Here is a 20,000-nt window from a genome sequence, read left to right on the forward strand (position 1 = left end):
ATGTCTCAAAATGAAAATTTGGTCAGTGCAACTCCTACCTTTTCAAAATCCTGCATGTTCATCTCTCAGCTTTTCATCAATCTTTCTCTCCAGTCTCTTTAGGATTAGAATACTATATTTTCTTTTTCATAACAACTGGCGTAAGTGATATGCCTCTCTAATCATCGCAATCAGTCGGATCCCCTTTTTTCCCATTTTCACTAACACACACACACACACACACACACATATATATATATATATATATATATATATATATATATATATATATATGTATATATATGTATATAATATATATATATATATATATATATATATATATGTGTGTGTGTGTGTGTGTGTGTGTGTGTGTGTGTGTGTGTGTGTGAATATATGCATGTGTTTCATGTATGAGTGTATGTAAATGTTATTTCAGTGTATTCAAATAGCTCTTCATATAATTGTTAGACTCATGCAAAATCATTAATAAGTACTGATAGTTGAATATACTGTATGTTCATTTGTGTAGAATTAATTTCTGTAATTCACTTAGTTTCAAACATACAATATATGCAGGGTATATGTATATGTGTGTGTGTGTTGGCCTATGTATATACTATATGTATACACATGTATATGTATACACGTATATGTAATACAGTATATATATATATATATATATATATATATATATATATATATATATATATATATATATATATATATATGTGTGTGTGTGTGTGTGCGTGTTTGTGTGTGTGCGCGTGTGTTTGTAAATAATGATCAAACTATAATTGAAAATAGCCATAATATTTTATATCCAGATTTTTAGTCTTGTTTATACTTTTTTATTTAGATATTATTTGCAGATAATAGCTTAAGTGATATGGGGCAAAAATCATTTACCATGATCCTGATGTTTAGAAAAATATCCAAATATATTTGAATTTCCGTATGCAATTGGGCTTAGATATCCCGTGAACTCGTGCTCTTTTAATGGAGTGCTAGTCGTCACTGAATATCTATTCCCTTTTGATGTACAATATATCTATTAACATGTGAAAATTAAGCTTATGCTGCTTCTAGTCGCCGGTCTTTTATTGTCCTTTTGAAGCCTCTATCGCTTTTAGAGTAAACTTGGAATTCTACTTTCAGACTCATTTGCATATCTCATTTGTATGGAAATGTTCTACGTAAACAGTTCTGTTGATTGTGCAGTTTTCCACACCATCAAAAGGCTTGATGTGCGAGCATTGTCTTATCTTAGTTATCGACTTGATACGAAACAGAAAAGTCCAAACGGTGTCTCTTAATGAAACCGTACTTGGGTATCAATTTGAGATTCGTGTGAAATCCGAGCCATAGATGGCGCTGTAGTCTTAGTAATTTGAGGAGTGGTTATGAGCATCATTAGAATGAAGTTAGGTATACTACATTACCACAATTACATGGTCATATTGCTTTTAATGTAGGTTCATCATATATACTAGCATTAGATTTATAGATAAATTTATATATATATGTATATATATATAATGTATATATATATATATATATATATATATATATATATATATATATAAATACAGTATGCATATATATAATTATATATATTATATATATAAATAAATACAGTATTTATATATATAATTATATATATATTATATGTAAATTATATATACATATATATATATATATATATATATATATATATATATATATATATATATATATCGAGACACTTTCTCTATTATATATGGAAAGTTATTTGTTCTTGAATGATTTCTGATCTCCTTATCCTTTTCGCTTTTCTATCAACAGCTTTACACCCACGTCTGCGCATGCAGCTCACTTTCAGTCTCAATTCCTTCGTGCAATATTTGAAAAAAAAAAAGCTCATTCCTCCTTCTGGAAGAAATCCAGCGTCCCAATAATATCGGAGAATCGGGAAATTCAACGTATTGCAACTATCAGTATATTGACGTCAGGATACGATAGTCTTAAATTGCCTTTATACCATGGGACGCGAATCATGTTGGAGAGAAGCAGGCTACTTCAAATATATCACGCTGACCACTTTAGGTCCGTCTGTGTTTATTTACCTACGTGTTGAAAAGTCTTTTACTTATTCGTTCATGTTGTGTACTTTTTAAATTTTTCCGTTGACAATCTAAAGGAAAGGAATTAACTTGTGGAATTTTTTACGTGAGTTTCTATTTGTAAAAAATTATTGTGGTAGCCTTTTGAAAACGTCCTTGCCCGCCTAGCATTCTGCTGGACTGGAGTTCGAGTTCCGCTCAGACTTGATAGTTTCAGTTTTTATTTGTTAAAATTGATTGTGGTAGCCTACTGGAAACGTCCCTGCCTGGCAATCTACTGGACTGAAGTTCGAGTTCCGATCAAGTTTGATAGTTTTAATTTGTACTTGTTAAAAACAATTGCTGTATTCTATTGGAAACGTCCTTGCCTGGAAATCTCCTGGACTGGAGTTCGAGTGACGCTCAAGTTTGATAGTTTTAATTTCTTGTTAAAAACAATTGCTGTAGTCTATTGGAAACGTCCCTGCCTGGAAATCTGCTGGACTGGAGTTCGAGTTCCACTCAAATTTGATAGTTTTAATTTGTACTTGTATAAACAATTGTAGTCTATTGGAAACGTCCTTGCCTGGAAATCTGCTGGACTGGAGTTCGAGTAACGCTCAAGTTTGATAGTTTTAATTTGTACTTGTTAAAAAACAATTGCTGTAGTCTATTGGAAACGTCCTTGCCTGGAAATCTGCTGGACTGGAGTTCGAGTTACACTCAAACTCGATAGTTTTACGTGGTGTATGTAACCATACCATCCTTGTGAGCTAAGGATCGGGTGTTTGGGGGGGAAGTCTATAGGTCTGCCTACTGAGTCATCAGCAGCCATTGCCTGGCTCTCCCTGATGCTAGCTTGGTTAGAGAGGAGTCTTCGATGCTGATCATATGTATATATGGTCAGTCTCGAGGGCAATATACTGCTAGGGCACTGTCACAGTCCCTGGTCTCTCTCATTCATGAGTGAGATTTAAACTTCTTAACTTCCAAACTGTGGTAACTTAAGCTCTTCTTCTTCTTCTTCTTCTTCTCCTTAAGCTCTCTCTCCCTCTTTCTCTCTCTCTCTCTCTTCTTCCACTTCTTCTTCTTCTTCCTTTTTTTTTTTTTTTTTTTTTTTTTTTTTTTTTTTTTTTTTTTTTTTAGGACAAGGTCCTCTGGGTCTCTATTCTTATAGCCAAAACCTCTCATTAAAATTCTAGAGGTGCTGGGAGAATAAGAACTAGCGGATCTGGTAAGACCTTCACATTTCTTTTCGGTTTCTTTAGTATTTATTTCTACTTTAATTCCAAATGTAATTGATATATTACCTAAGCAGCTAGATAATGTTCTATCATTAAGGAGAAATTTTCATTCGATGCTCAATATAAATTCTTCATCTGAATGAGATAATTGGCTCTGAATGAGGAGCGACATCATGATCTCTCTCTCTCTCTCTCTCTCTCTCTCTCTCTCTCTCTCTCTCTCTCTCTCTCTCTCTCTCTCTCTCAGGAATTATATGAAAATATTGAAAGGAATAAATTCAATAGACAAGACCGTGATGATAACGATGTAGTTTCGATCTTCAAACTCACGTGAGAGAAAAGGATATTTTTGGACACTTCAATTAAAGCTCCGAATTTCAGGAAAATCATCCTATGAGGATCTTCCTTGATGGGAACCAGGGAATACAAATGTCATCTTCCCTATATACTGTTTGGATACACACACATGTATATATATATATATATATATATATATATATATATATATATATATATATATATATAATTGGGAGGGTGGGCCGTGGCACCCTAGCAGTATCAGCCAAACTCGACTAAATCCCTCTTCAGACTGGGAGGAACGAAGACAAGAAAATCCTTTTTTTTTATGTTGGCCATCCCCCAAATTGGGGGAAGTACCATGGTATATATATGTATATATACAGTAAATATATATATATATATATATATATATATATATATATATATATATATATATATATATGTATAAATTTTGTATATATATTGTATATATATATTTATGTATATATTTATAATTATATATTAATAGTTATATATTTATATATATATATATATATATATATATATATATATATATATATATATACATACATACATATATATATTCGGTGACCCTGTGGGGTAATGCTGGACTTATAACTAATCGGTCTCTCCCCTCCCTCGTATAGGGGGGAGAGGGATTTGTAATACCCAGGTGAGAGGGGGTGCCCTAAGAGGTACTCTCGGAAACCACGACTTCCGTGTTGTAGTTAGGAAAGGGAATGGTGTGGAAGTGGATGAAGCTATATTTGTGTCTGCATATCTGTCTAAATATTTAGCAGGTAATTTTGACGGGTCGTGTACACTAGTTATCAATAACGACCTTTAACATGAGCTTCTGTACTTGCTATTGGATGGAATGAGAAAAGTATGTACACCTTTAATGTCACATCCTTGTATATTTTTACCTTTTAATTTGTATGTATAATTTTGAGAGGGTATTTTTTTTAATTTAATGAAAATTCGCAAATATGTGCATTTACAGAAAATCTGAATGAATTTTAGGGCCGAACCTGTGTACGATTTATCAGTAATAAGCGGTTAATATGGCACTGGAAAAGATAAATATGATTATTGGAGGATAGAAAAATATATATAGGGTTTGATGAAGCTTACGCCCATTAATATTTTGAATATATCCAAAAATAACAATTTCTGTCTCTAAAGCTACGCGAATCTGAAATGTATATGATACAACAGTTATCGTCAATTTTAAGTTACAAGAAATTCATCCGAAAACTTTTCGGCTTCCTCCGGAAAATGTTGCAGAAGATAGACAGTTCTTGTATCTTTTCCTGGATCTGGAGTAACTTCAGAGAGCTTCTATGGTGTTGTTAAAGCGTTGTTGTGATCTACTGGAAACGTCCCGGCTTGGCGATCTGGCGGATTGAGGTTTTCGAGTCCTGCTCAATTTTGATAGGTTCATGTTGTGTCTGCAACCCAACCATCCTTCTGAGCCAAGGCTTGAAGGTTTGCTGAAACCTATAAGTCTACTAGCCTAGGCATCAGCAGCTATTGTCTGACCCTCCCTGGCCCTAGGTTTGATGGAGGGGAATGCTTTGGCGCTGATCATATGTATTTATCCCTGCATGTGGAATTTGCATTAACAAAATAGGTAGAAGGTCGACAAATATTCAAAAGTTAGTGCTGGGATTGGGCTCATGTTTAGCAGCAACACTTTTTCGATGAGGTTTCGTCTCCTAACTTTTTATTAAGTTTCAGCTTCGAAGATCTGATAAGTGCTACTTCCGATTAGAAATTTGGCCATTTTCTAAGTCGTCTACCATAACAACATATCAAGAATACTAAATCACCCTGTTGATAGATATATATGAAATATCACACGGTCTCCATGATCTGTTTTGAATACTGGATTCAAATTTACATAGGAGATTCTGAGTCTCATCTCAATGACTTTCTCAGTCCCAGGGCTTAGGCTTTAGCCCTTAACTCCATATATCATTATCATCATCATTTTGAAGATAACTTACTTATTCCCAAAATTAACAGGTAATAACCCACCTCTCCCCCTACCCTCTCCCCTTAATCTTAAATAATCACCCACATTTTTCTATCTCCCTGTCATAACCCTCAAATAGACTCCCACGTTTTTTCACCCCTTCGCCTAACTCAAATAATTACCCGTTTCCCCCTAATCCCTACATTTTTCCCCCTACTCCCGTCCTAACTTAAATAATCACCTACGTTTTCCCCTACTCCCGTCCTAACTTAAATAATCACCTACGACGTTTTTCCCTACTCCCGTCCTAACTTAAATAATCACTTACGTTTTCCTCTACTCCTGTCCTAACTTAAATAATCACCTACGTTCCCCCTACTCCCGTCCTAAAATAATCACCCACGCGTTTTCCCCTACACCCTGTTCTAACAAAAATAATCACTCATAATTTCCCTTCCCCCATGCCCTAACTCTCAAATAATCACCCACGTTTTTCCCCTACCCCCTTGCCATAAATCTCAAATAATCACTCACGCACGTCTCTCTTAACGCACCAAAGATCTCAAAGATATTTTCAGCATCCGTCGACGCAGAATATATAGACGAGAAAAGTCACCTCAGGCCATTAAAGTCGAATGCTGATCTTAAGTATGTGTAAACATCACTCCAGAAGGTGGAAACCAAGTCACCTGAAACGAATTGCATTAATGGCGTCTGGGATGGTTGAATCTCGTCAGCGATTTCTCAGCAGAAATAGACACCAGTGTGATGTGTGGGAACAATGTAGGTTTAGTAATACTGTTCGTTCACTTTTGTTCGATGTAATATTGAACAATTGTATTTCAGACGTTGCATGAATTGTGGGAGTAGAGGGAATCAAATAAGCGACCTTTATTCTATTTAGCAAGATTTTATGACGAACCTTGAATTAAGGTTTTGATTTTTGCCAATTTTACTTGACGTATATGCAAGATCTAAGTTAAGAAATGAAGCACACTCCAGAATCAAACCATTGTTCTCTCATCAAGGGTAGTGCTATAATCTGTGTACCATGGTCTTCCACTGTTTTGGGGTAGAATTCTCTTGCTTGAGGGTATACTTGGGCACATTATTCTATCTTATTTCTCATCCAATTGTTTTTGTATTTGAATTTTTTTATAGTTTATATATGAAAGATCTAATTTAATGTTGTTACTGTTTTTAAGATATTCTATTTTGATTGCTCATTACTTGTTTTGTAATTTATTTATTTCCTTGTTTCCCTTCCTCAGTGGGACATTTTTTTCCCTGTTGGAACCCCTGGGCTTATAGCATCCTGATTTACCAACTAGGGTTGTAGCTTGGCTTGTAATAATAATAATAATAATAATAATAATAATAATAATAATAATAATAATAATAATAATGACAATAGATGAGAATACCTCAAGTGGCCAATCCTTCTATGGAGTGGGGCTAATAAGGGTGAAAGAAATATTGGTATAGAAACAAACAGAAATTGGAAATATATCATTTATATATTATTTGTTAACACGCACGTCTATACGATTGGTTATCATATTTCAAACAATATCATTACAGTTATTTTTACTCAGAAACAAAGTACACACAGTATCATATCAGCCTTCTTCTTCTTCTTCTTCTTCTTCTTCTTCTTCTTCTTCTTCTTCTTCTTCTTCTTCTTCTTCTTCTTCTTCTTCTTCTTCTTCTTCTTCTTCTTCTTCTTCTTCTTTTTTTTTTTTTTTTTTTTTTTTTTTTTTTTTTTTTTTTAAGGAAAGGACGACATGGAGGATTAAATTTGATTTCCCAATGTACTTAGAGATAAACCGAATCTTATTTGTAAATTTCTTGTTCTGCTTTGTGGTGTTTAATCGAGATAGCTCTCAGCTATAAACGAGAAATCTTATATAACGTTTCACTTCTTTCGTGGTCGTATAATAATTTATATTTATAGAGATAAGCATATTGTTAAACTATAAAGCAACCCTCCTGAGTAAAAAAAAAAAAAAAAAAAAAAAAATACTTCAGAAAATTGAAAAGTCTTAGCAAGACTTTAAGAAAACTCAAACAGAAATTTAACAAGGTACGCTTGTGGCAGAACAATTTGGTGAAGCAAACTTCTTCAACATTTAAAAGGTTCCCTAAAGATGTTCTCATCTTTAGAGAAAAAAAAAATAGAAAAAGTTTGTTAATCGTAGTAGCAATCATACTTTTGAGTTTTGAATTGTAAATGAGACCCCTTATTCAAAATGTTTCCATAGTATCAGCCGCTGTATGATATTACTAAAACGCTCATCAGCAGTGTGTCGATTTCCTCTACATGTTTTGCGTCACTCACTGCAATATTGAAAACATTTTCTCATTTTATGTTAACCCATTTTGTCTTTTCTATCTTCTTAATTTAAATACATTCCATTTATGGTCACAATTTCCTCTACATGTTGTGCGTCACTCACTTTAATATTGAAAATATTTTCTCATTATATGTTAACGCATTTTGTCTTTTCTATCTTCTTAATTCAAATACATTCCATTTACGGTCATAATCTCCCATTCAGTTATCTCTTATTTTCTCCACATGAGCCGACCATTTTTCAATCTTCCATTCCCCATAATGTAGCAGCCTACATTAAACTTCCTTACATATTTACTATTAAAATTTTAATTTGCATTTTACATCTGTGGGTCACTTACAAGAATATGCTTAACGAATCCTTTATAAATTCTAACTTTGGTTTTAGTAAACACCCCTCTTCTACAAATTCCTCGCATTAAAACAGCTACTTCATCATCATCATCTCCCCGTACGCCTATTGACGCAAAGGGCCTCGGTTAGATTTCGCCAGTCGTATCTATCTTGAGCTTTTAATTCAATACTTCTCTCCATTCATTATCATCTAATTTGCGCTTCATAGTCCTCAGCCATGTAAGCCTTGGTCTTCCAACTCTTCTAGTGGCTTCTGGAGCCCAATTGAAAGCTTGGTGAACTAATCTCTCTTGGAGAGTGTGAAGAGCACGCCCAAACCATATCCATCTACCCCTCACCATGATCTCCTCCCTATATTATACTATATTAATCTCTCTTATAGCTCGATAATTTCTTATAGTGTCTGCAACCACACCATCCTTGTTAGCAAAGGATGGGGGTGGGGTTTGGCCCTCCCTGGTCCTAGCATAGACGGGGAGGGCCTTGGATGCTGATCATATGTATATATGGTCAGTCTCTAGGGCAATGTTAATGTTCCTTACCTCTGTCATTCATGAGCGGTCTGTAAAAAGTTTGTTGAGTGATTCATCATCGCATCTCTTTCAATTATATAATTTTTTTTTATTATACTATGAATGCTATATATATATATATATATATATATATATATATATATATATATATATATATATATATATATGATAAATTTTGCGCCTGGGGCTCTGATCCCGAGGTCGTTAAGAGAATCCAGACATTAATGTATCAAAAATATATATGGCTTATTTGGATATTATATATATTTATTTCCACTGCTTTATGAATCCTTTTGTTTTCTGTCGTATCATCTCCCAAATATTGCAAATGATATCACGCCTTTATAATTCTTACAGTCACACATATCTCCTTTCCATATACAAATGAACAGTGTATCCAACTGTTAGAAATATTTCCAAAAATCTCAGGCCACTGTTTTATGAATCCTTTTGTTATCTGTCGTATCATCTCCCAAATATTGCAAATGATATCACGCCTTTATAATTCTTACAGTCACACATATCTCCTTTCCATATACAAATGAACAGTGTATCCAACTGTTAGAAATATTTCCAAAAATCTCAGGCCACTGTTTTATGAATCCTTTTGTTATCTGTCGTATCATCTCCCAAATATTGCAAATTAAATCACGCCTTTATAATTCTTACAGTCACACATATCTCCTTTCCATATACAAATGAACAGTGTATCCAACTGTTAGAAATACTGATACAAACGATGGAAACATAAACGACAATGGCACGTTTATTAAATCTGTCCCTGGACGCTCACATGAAGCTGTCAGGGGTAATCCCCATTATGCATGAAGTTTGTCGCTTGGACGTTTTGAGTTCAGGAATGCACCTGCATTCGAAAAGCAATTTCAGACCAGATGATAAGAAAACAGTGGTGTATGCTTCGCATAGAGAACTTATTTGTAGCTCGAAGAGAAAGGGTTCTGTTTTATGAAAACTATAAACGGTTGTTTATTTCAATATTGAATACTATAAAAGGTTGTTTATTTTAATGTTGAAAACTATAAAGTATTGTTTATTTCAATGTTGAAAGTTATAAAGGTTGTCTATTTCAATGTTGAAAACTATAAAAGGTTGTTTATTTCAATATTGAAAACTATAAATGGTTGTTTATTTTGATTTTGAAAACTATAAAGGATTGTTTATTTCTATGTTGAAAATTATAAAAGGTTGTTTATTTCAATGTTGAAAACTATAAAAGAATATTTATTTCGATATTGAAAACTAATAGGGTTTTTATTTCGATAATGAAAACTATAAAAGGTTGTTCATTTCACTGTTGAAAACTATAAAAGGTTGTTCATTTCACTGTTGAAAACTATAAAAGGTTGTTTATTTTAATTTTGAAAACTGTAAAAGGTTGTTTATTTCAGTGTTGAAAACTATAAAAGAATGTTTATTTCGATATTGAAAACAATAAAAAGTTATTTTAGTATTGAAAAATATAAAAGGTTGTTTATCTCAATGTTGAAAACTACAAAAAGGTTATTTCATTACTGAAATCTATAAAAGCTGGTATATTTCTATGTTGAAAACTATAAAAGTTTGTTTATTTTAGTGTTGAAAACTATAAAAGGTTGTTTATTTAAATTTTGAAAAATAAAAGGTTGTTTATTTCAGTGTTGAAAACTAGAAAAGAATGTTAATTTCGATATTGAAAACTATAAAAGTATGTTTATTTCGATATTGAAAACTATAAAAAGTTGATTCTTTCACTGTTGAAAACTATGAAAGGTTGTTTATTTTAATTTTGAAAACTATAAATGGTTGAAAACTACAAAAGGTTTATTTCAATACTGATATATTTCAATGTTGAAAACTATAAAATATTGTTTATTTTTATATTGAAAACTATAGAAATCTTTTGAAAATATCATACTGACTTTACAGTGTAAGATAAGACTAGAATTAGCAAGAATAGGATATGAATATTTATAATGCTACAGATAATTCCCTTTTTTTTTGTGGTGGTGGTGGTGAGAAACATGTGTCGAAAAGCCTGTACTCCTAAAAGAATTCCCCCTAGCTTCTAATTTCCAATCTCCATATTAATGGAAGAGTCTTTGGCAAGTCTCTCTCTCTCTCTCTCTCTCTCTCTCTCTCTCTCTCTCTCTGAGAAGGATGAAATATCAACACACCTTCAACCGAAGGTGAACAACTCCATCAGAGACATTAAATCTCTTAACTGATCTCTCTCTCTCTCTCTCTCTCTCTCTCTCTCTCTCTCTCTCTCTCTCTCTCTCTCTCTCTCTCTCTCTCTCTGAGGAGAACAAAATATCAACACATCTTCAACCGAAGGTGAACAACTTCATCAGAGACATTAATCTCTTAGTTGATTTCTCTCTCTCTCTCTCTCTCTCTCTCTCTCTCTCTCTCTCTCTCTCTCTCTCTCTCTCTCTCTCTGAGAAGGATGAAATATCAACACACCTTCAACCGAAGGTGAACAACTCCACCAGAGACATCAAATCTCTTAACTGATCTCTCTCTCCCCTCTCTCTCTCTCTCTCTCTCTCTCTCTCTCTCTCTCTCTCTCTCTCTCTCTCTCTCTCTCTCTCTCTGAGAAGAAAAGAATATCAACACATCTTCAACCGAAGGTGAACAACTCCATCAGAGACATTAAATCCCTTAGTTGATTTCTCTCTCTCTCTCTCTCTCTCTCTCTCTCTCTCTCTCTCTCTCTCTCTCTCTCTCTCTCTCTCTCTCTCTCTCAAGGATGAAATATCAACACAACTTCAACTGAAGGTGAACAACTCCATCAGAGACATTAAATCCCTTAACTGATTTTAAATAGATTTGTCAATACACGAATGACACGATCTATATTGCTGAAATGTAAAGCAATTTAGACGTTTTCAAGAATTTATCTATAAGAGAAATCGTCTGTGAAACATCTTTTAATTGCGATTTATTTAATTTTCTATATTGCATTTGCCTTAATTAAAGAAACAGCGTCATTTCTGCCATTGGTTTCAGAATATTCTTTTACAAAATTTTTTTATTAGCTCTTTTCGAATATTTCCATTTATATGCTTTAATATTCTTTATTTATCATCAGTGATTCATTTTTTTTGTCAGTTAATATACAAGATACACAGACACACACACACACACATATATATATATATATATATATATATATATATATATATATGTGTGTGTATATATATATATATGTGTGTATATATATATATATATATATATATATATATATATATATATATATATTATTACTAGCCAAGCTACAACCCTAGTTGGAAAAGCAAGATGCTATAAGCCCAAGGGCTCCAACAGGAAAAAATAGCCCAGTGAGGAAAGGAAATAAGGAAATGAATAAATTATCAATAAATCATTCTACTAACAGAAACAACGTCAAAACAGATATGTCATATATAAACTATAAAAAGACTTATGTCAGCCTGTTCAACATAAAAACATTTGCTGCAACTTTGAACTTTTGAAGTTCTACTGATTCCACTACCCGATTAGGAAGATCATTCCACAACTTGGTCACAGCTGGAATAAAACTTCTAGAATGCTGAGTAGTATTGATCCTCATGATGGAGAAGGCCTAGCTATTAGAATTAACTGCCTGCCTAGTATTACGAACAGAATGGAATTGTCCAGGAAGATCTTGCAACTAATTACGATAAAATGACCGTAATGAAATAATTAATATATGCAAGTTATTTTCATGTTTTTGTAACTAATTACGATAAAATGACCGTAATGAAATAATTAATATATGCAAGTTATTTTCATGTTCTTGTAACTAATTACGATAAAATGACCGTAATGAAATAATTAATATATGCAAGTTATTTTCATGTTTTTGTAACTAATTACGATAAAATGATCGTAATGAAATAATATATGCAAGTTATTTTCATGTTCTTGTAACTAATTACGGTAAAATGACCATAATGAAATAAATTTTGCAAGTTATTTTCATAATCTTGCAACTAATTACGATAAAATGACCGTAATGAAATAATATTTTCAAGTTATTTTCATATTCTTGCAACTAATTACGATAAAATGACCGCAATGAAATAATTGATATTTGCAAGATATTTTCATATTCTTGCAACTTATTACGATAAAATGACCGTAATGAAATAATTGATATTTGCAAGATATTTTCATATTCTTGCAACTAATTACGATGAAATGATCATAATGAAATAATATTTATAAGTTATTTTCTCACATTCTTGCAACTAATTACGACAAAATGACAGTAATGAAATAATATTTACACGTTGTTTTCATATTCTTGCAACTAATTACGGTAAAACGACTGTAGTAAAATAATTGATATTCGCAAGTTATTTTCATATTGCAACTAATTACGATAAAATGACCGTAGGGAAATAATTAATATTTGCAAGTTATTTTCATACTTGTGCAACTAATTAGCATTAAATGACCGTAATGAAATAATATTTGCAAGTTATTTTCCTATCCTTGCAACTAATCACGATAAAATACCGTAATGAAATATTATTTGCAAGTTATTTTCATAGTCTTGCAACTAATTACGATAAAATGACCGCAATGAAGTAATATTTGCAAGTTATTTCCATATTCTTACAATTAATTACTATGAAATTACTGTAATGAAGTAATATTTGCAAGTTATTTTCATATTCTTGCAACAATGTTCGGTAATTGTAGTTGTATCTCTTACTATTAGTTGCGCAACTGTTACCATTCGTTAATTAAGCACCGGAACCGCTTCAGTAATCAAAGTCCGGCCGAACGCGTAGCAATATCTTAGTCTCGGGCGTCCGGATGCAGCAACATCGCTTATCAGGGAATATTTATGAGAGGTGCGAAGGAATTTCAATTGACCAGATGCTTGTGCTGCTTGGATTAATTGAACTACCTTGCTCATTGAAGGGGAATGATTTAGGGAACAGAATTGCATAGCTGTGTTCTCTTCATTAAAGGTAATTGAAATTTTAAAGGAAATGATTATTATTATTATTATTATTATTATTATTATTATTAAATGCTAAGCTACAACCCTAGTTGGAAAAGCAGGATGCTATAAGCCCAAGGGCTCCAACAGGGAAAAATAGCCCAGTGAGGAAAGGAAACAAGGAAAAATAAAATATTCTAAGAACAGTAAAAACATTGAAATAAATATTTCCTATATAAACTATAAAAACTTTAACAAAACAATAGAAAGAAAAACTAGATAAAACAGTTTGCCCGAGTGTACCCTCAAGCAAGAGAACTCTAACCCAAGATAGTGGAAGACCATGGTACAGAAGCTATGACACTACCCAAAGCTAGAGAACAATGGTTTGATGCTAAGATGATTTGTCTTTCGTTAGGCTATGTAAAGAATCCTGTTTAAATGTGCATGCCAATTTAAGAATGTTATTTTCACTGGTCTTTTATTTTTTTTCTAAATATTTTAATTCTGCGTTGGTTTCTTGATTTCTTTATCATGCCATATCTATTTTTTTTAGTACACATTGATATTCAATGGCAGATATTAAAAGAAATTTTACGTTTCTTTTATTAAAACTGTTTATTTAACAATCTCATGGATAGATTTTAATATACCAATGATAGGTATTTACGTTAATTAAGATTTGGATTATGAAAATATTTTTATTTACCTTTTTCTTCTTAACAGAACTTAAATAACGAATTCTTAGAATCTTACAAATAGGTACTTCACAATTTTCTTCCAAGGATTTCCCAAAATTGTTACAAATAGATTCTTCACAATTTTCTTCCAAGGAGTTCCCAAAATTGTTACAAATAGATTCTTCACAATTTTCTTCCAAGGAGTTCCCAAAATTGTTACAAATAGATTCTTCACAATTTTCTTCCAAGGAGTTCCCAAAATTGTTACAAATAGATTCTTCACAATTTTCTTCCAAGGATTTCCCAAAATTGTTTTTCTCCGTCGAGATATTACTGTCTTGGGTTAAGCAGCGCTAATTAAATCTTAGCAGTTGTGGACAATAAAGCAGTGATTCTGTGAAATTGTATTTCCAGAATCCCATTTATTGTGGTTTCCAAAAATATCTTATAACTCCAGTCTATTATGTTAGTCTTTGCGGTTGATGGTGTTAAATTTGGTTTTTAAATTTTCTATGTTAATTAACACTAGGATTATTATATGAATACTATCTCAGATTAAACCGACGTAATAGAGCTTTTCATCATAGAGTTTCGTTAATTTCCATGGCAACCTCTAATTTTGTACAAGAATATAGAGCCTATTGTATTCGAAGTTTTATTATTATTATTATTATTATTATTATTATTATTATTATCATTATTATTAGTATTATTATTATTTTTTTTATTATTATTATTACTACTACTACTACTACTACTACTACTACTACTACTACTACTACTACTACTACTACTACTACTACTACTACTACTACCTAAGCTGCAGCCCTAGTTGGAAAAGCTGGATGCTATAAGCCCAAGGACTCCAACAGGAAAAATAGTACAGTGAGGAAAGTATATAAGGAAATTAAACTACAAGAGAAGTAATGAACAACTAAAAAGAATTAAGAAAGTAACAACGTTAAAAAATATCTCTCATATATAAGCTGTAAAACGAGACGTACAGTATATCAGCCTGTTCAACATATAAACATTTGCTGCAAGTTTGAACTTAGTGGGGTTATATGTAGTTGTGTTAGTTATTTTACCTTTATACTTGGGCCAACACACATTTTGAAGGGGATTAATGTTAAAAAACATGATTTATTCATAACAAGCGTTTGTCTTTGCGATACAGATTTTGAAATCTAATTGAGCGCCTGGCTAAAAGTTCAAAGACTACAGTCAGATAGTCTGAACATCAATTCAAGGATAGTTATTTTTCAATAATTATTCTTAAAACTATTAGAAATAATTGATAGTCAGATAGTCTAAACATCAATTCAAGGATAGTTATTTTTCAATAATTATTCTTAAAACTATTAGAAATAATTGATAGTCAGATAGTCTAAACATCAATTCAAGGATAGTTATTTTTCAATAATTATTCTTAAAACTATTAGAAATAATTGGTCAACACTACATAAGACACAATTTGAATATTGTGTGAACAAAGGTCATATAAATGAGTGTATTTAAAGGTCCTTTGTGATAATTAAAAAAACGATGTGATGGGATCTGTCATATTTTAAACTGCTGTTATATCAATATTGGTGTTTTTGTCTTTCGAATGAATAATTTACTCTCTTGATAGTTCCTCTATGCTAATATGCGTATAAAATATAACACCATATTTCATGAAGTGCTTTAAAATTATTGTAAGAATCGTATTCTCTTCGGGTTATAAAATTTTCTCAGTTTTATTGGGCCAGTACACAAAATTATATATATATATATACAGGTATATATATATATATATATATATATATATATATATATATATATATATATATATATAGATCTCTCTCTCTCTCTCTCTCTCTCTCTCTCTCTCTCTCTCTCTCTCTCTCTCTTTCTATATATATATATATATATATATATATTTCAAATAAGCCATATATATTAATACATTAAGGTATGGATTCTCTTAACGACCTTGGGAAAATATATGCATATGTATGTATATATATGTATGTATGTATGTATGTATGTATATTTATAAACCAAATATTTACCAAACCTGTTTCAAACTTAACAGCCAAAGGGAATTTGGGCTTTAGTCACATCTGACATTTCCTTGATGCATGTAATGACCGCCATTGAAGATGTCTCATGGTAATGTCAATAGTGCAACATGACATATCCACAGACATTAAAGGATTTGCCTGTTCTCTCTAATTAGAGGACAGGGATGTTAGGGTATGACGTTATTTTCTGATATTGTAAACAAATTAAATCTGTAATGGAGTAATGGTTGAAGCATACATTTTATTTTCTTCATAGAAGTTATATGAATATATAATGCGGTCTGTTTGCAATTTAATCTGTTAGATTACAATTCTGGCAGTCATATCATACTTCTTGCTTTCTTTCTTTATTTATTTATTTCATGTAAGATGGATGTTCCATCTTGGGCAATGAATGAATTATGCACTCACACCCCCCACATACATACATTAGGATAGTAGGTTGGCCAGGGCACCAGCCACCCGTTGAGATACTACCGCTAGAGTTATTGGGTCCTTTGACTGGCCAGACAGTACTACATTGGATCCTTCTCTCTGGTTACGGTTCACTTTACCTTTGCCTAAACATACACCGAATAGTCTGGCATATTCTTTACAGATTCTCCTCTGACCTCATACACTTACAACAGTGAGATTGCCAAACAATTCTTCTTCAACCAACTGCTGCACTGTAATTGTTCAGTGGCTACTTTCCTGTTGGTAAGGGTAGAAGAGACTCTTTAGCTATGGTAAGCAGCTCTTCTAGGAGAAGGACACTCCAAAATCAAACCATTGTTCTCTAGTCTTGGGTAGTGCCATAGCCTCTGTACCATGGTCTTCCACTATCTTGGGTTAGAGTTCTCTTGCTTGAGGGTACACTCGGGCACACTATTCTATCTAATTTCTCTTCCTCTTGTTTTGTTAAAGTTTTTATAATTTACATAAGAGATATTTATTTTATTATTCTTAAAATATTTTTTTTCCTTGTTTCCTTTCCTCACTGGGCTATTTTCCCTGTTGGAGCCCCTGAGCTTATAGCATTCTGCTTTTCCAACTAGGGTTGTAGCTTAGCAATTAATAATAATAATAATAATAATAATATATCCACACATTTATATGAATAATTGAAAGGTTTAGATAAGTGGTAAAAAATTTATTGAAAGGTAATAAGTGGATCATAGGGTAGTGAGATGGTTTGGACATATGGAAAAAATGGAAGATGATGGGTTTAAAGGTTGTTTATGAATGGCAGAGGCGTGGGACAGGACAGTGCCCTAGAAGCTGACCATATATACATATGATAAGCGTCCCAGTCCCCTTATCCATCAGGCTAGGACCAGGGAGAGCCAGACAATGACTGCTGAAGACTCAGCAGGTAGACCTTTAGGCTCCCCCAAACCTCCCATCCCTCGCCCATAAGGATGGTGAGATTGCACACCATTAGAAACTATCGCACTTGAGCGGGTCTCGAACTCCCGTCCAGCAGGATGCCAAGCAGAGCCGTTTCCAATATTGTACAATGTTTAATTCCAAAGGAACAAGATTAAGAAGACTTGATAGGGATTGAATAAATGGAGTGAAAAATATATTGGAAAGAATGGGCCTTTGGTCAAGGAAACGAGAGCAAGCGAGTAAGATGAGGTATAATTGTATTAGGAGGTAATGATTTGGAAATTTTCTGCACGGTTTTATCCCTAAATCAGGAGTTGGAGTGTGAATGTTGGAGTGATTTTGGTCTTGGCTCTTATCAGGAACCACCCTTTGTTTGGATAAACAGCTTAATAATAAAGAAGTATATATACTTTTACGTATGGATGATAACATTTCAGAAATGTGTACTGAATCCATTAATATTCCAATACAGGGAAAAAATCAATTATTCAAAATTTTCTTGGTGTTGGATTTGTAGAACAATAGAGAGAGAGAGAGAGAGAGAGAGAGAGAGAGAGAGAGAGAGAGAGAGAGAGAGAGAGAGAGAGAGAGAGAGAGAGAGAGAGATAAAAACATTTCCTGCTATTCTCGTCTCTTTGTTTCACCATGAATTATGGATTCGCCACCTCTGACAACAACATTATTTTCCAAGTTGAATTTTTTGTCTCCTGTCACTATAATTATTTTTTTTCCACTTCAATACAAAAACGAATGTAAACAAGAATGAGTTTCAAATCTAATATTAATTTCTCTCTCTCTCTCTCTCTCTCTCTCTCTCTCTCTCTCTCTCTCTCTCTCTCGTTCTGCGAATTTCCCCATCCGCATAATTCAATATTTACAATACAAAGATGACAACACAAATGCAGTATTTCATAACTTGTTTTCAACCTTCCGCTTTATTGCAATATTGATTCGTAGAACTGCTAAAAAATTGATAAATCCTATTATTGATTAAAACGAGGTTTTGTTAATTCACATAACTGATGAAAATTGATAAATAAATTCTATTTTATTGATTAAAACCAAGTTGTGTCAATTCATATGACTGATGAAAATTGATAAATAAATTCTATTTTATTGATTAAAACCAGGTTGTGTTAATTCATATGACTTAAAAATGATGGATAAATCCTATTTTATTGATTGAAACGATAATCTGTCAATTCATATGACATGAAAATTGACAAATAAATCCTATTTTATTGGTTAAAACGAGGTTTTGTCAATGAATATGACTAATGAAAATTTATGAATAAATACAATTTTATTGATTAAAACGAGGTTTTGTTAATTCGTGACAAAAATTGATAAATAAATCCTATTTTATTGATTAAAATCAGGTTTTGTTAATTCATATGACATAGAAATTAATAAATAAATCTCATTTTATTGATTAAAACGAGGTTTTGTTAATTCATATGACAAAAGTTGATAAATAAATCCTATTATTGATTAAAATCAGGTTTTGTTAATTCATATGACAAAAATTAATAAATAAATCCCATTTTATTGATTAAAACGAGGTTTTGTTAATTCATATTACATAAAAATTGATAAATCTATCCTATTTTATTGATTAAAATGAGGTTCTGTCAATTCACATAACTGATTAAAATTTATAAATAAATCATATTTTATTGATCAAAACGAAATTCTGTCTATAAATTATGACTGATAAAAATTGATAAATGAATTTTTTTTAATTGGTTAAAGCAAGGTTCTGTCAATTCATCTGACTAATGAAAATTGATAAATAGATCCTATTTTATTGATTAGAACGAGTTTCTCTCAATTTATATGACTGATAAAAATTGATGGATATTTCTCATTTTATTTATCCAAACGAGGTTCTGTCAGTTCATATGACTAATAAAAATTGAAAATTGATAAATAGATCCTATTTTCTTGATTAAATTGAGATTCTCTCAGTTTATTTGACTGATAAAAATTGATAAATAGATCTTACTTTATTTATTAAAACGAGGTTCTGTCATTTGATATAACAAATGAAAATTAATAAATAGATCTTATTTTATTGAATAAATCGAGGTTCTCTCCGTTTATATGA

The sequence above is a fragment of the Palaemon carinicauda genome, chromosome 39 (assembly GCF_036898095.1).
Source record: "Palaemon carinicauda isolate YSFRI2023 chromosome 39, ASM3689809v2, whole genome shotgun sequence".
Lineage (NCBI taxonomy): Eukaryota > Metazoa > Arthropoda > Malacostraca > Decapoda > Palaemonidae > Palaemon > Palaemon carinicauda.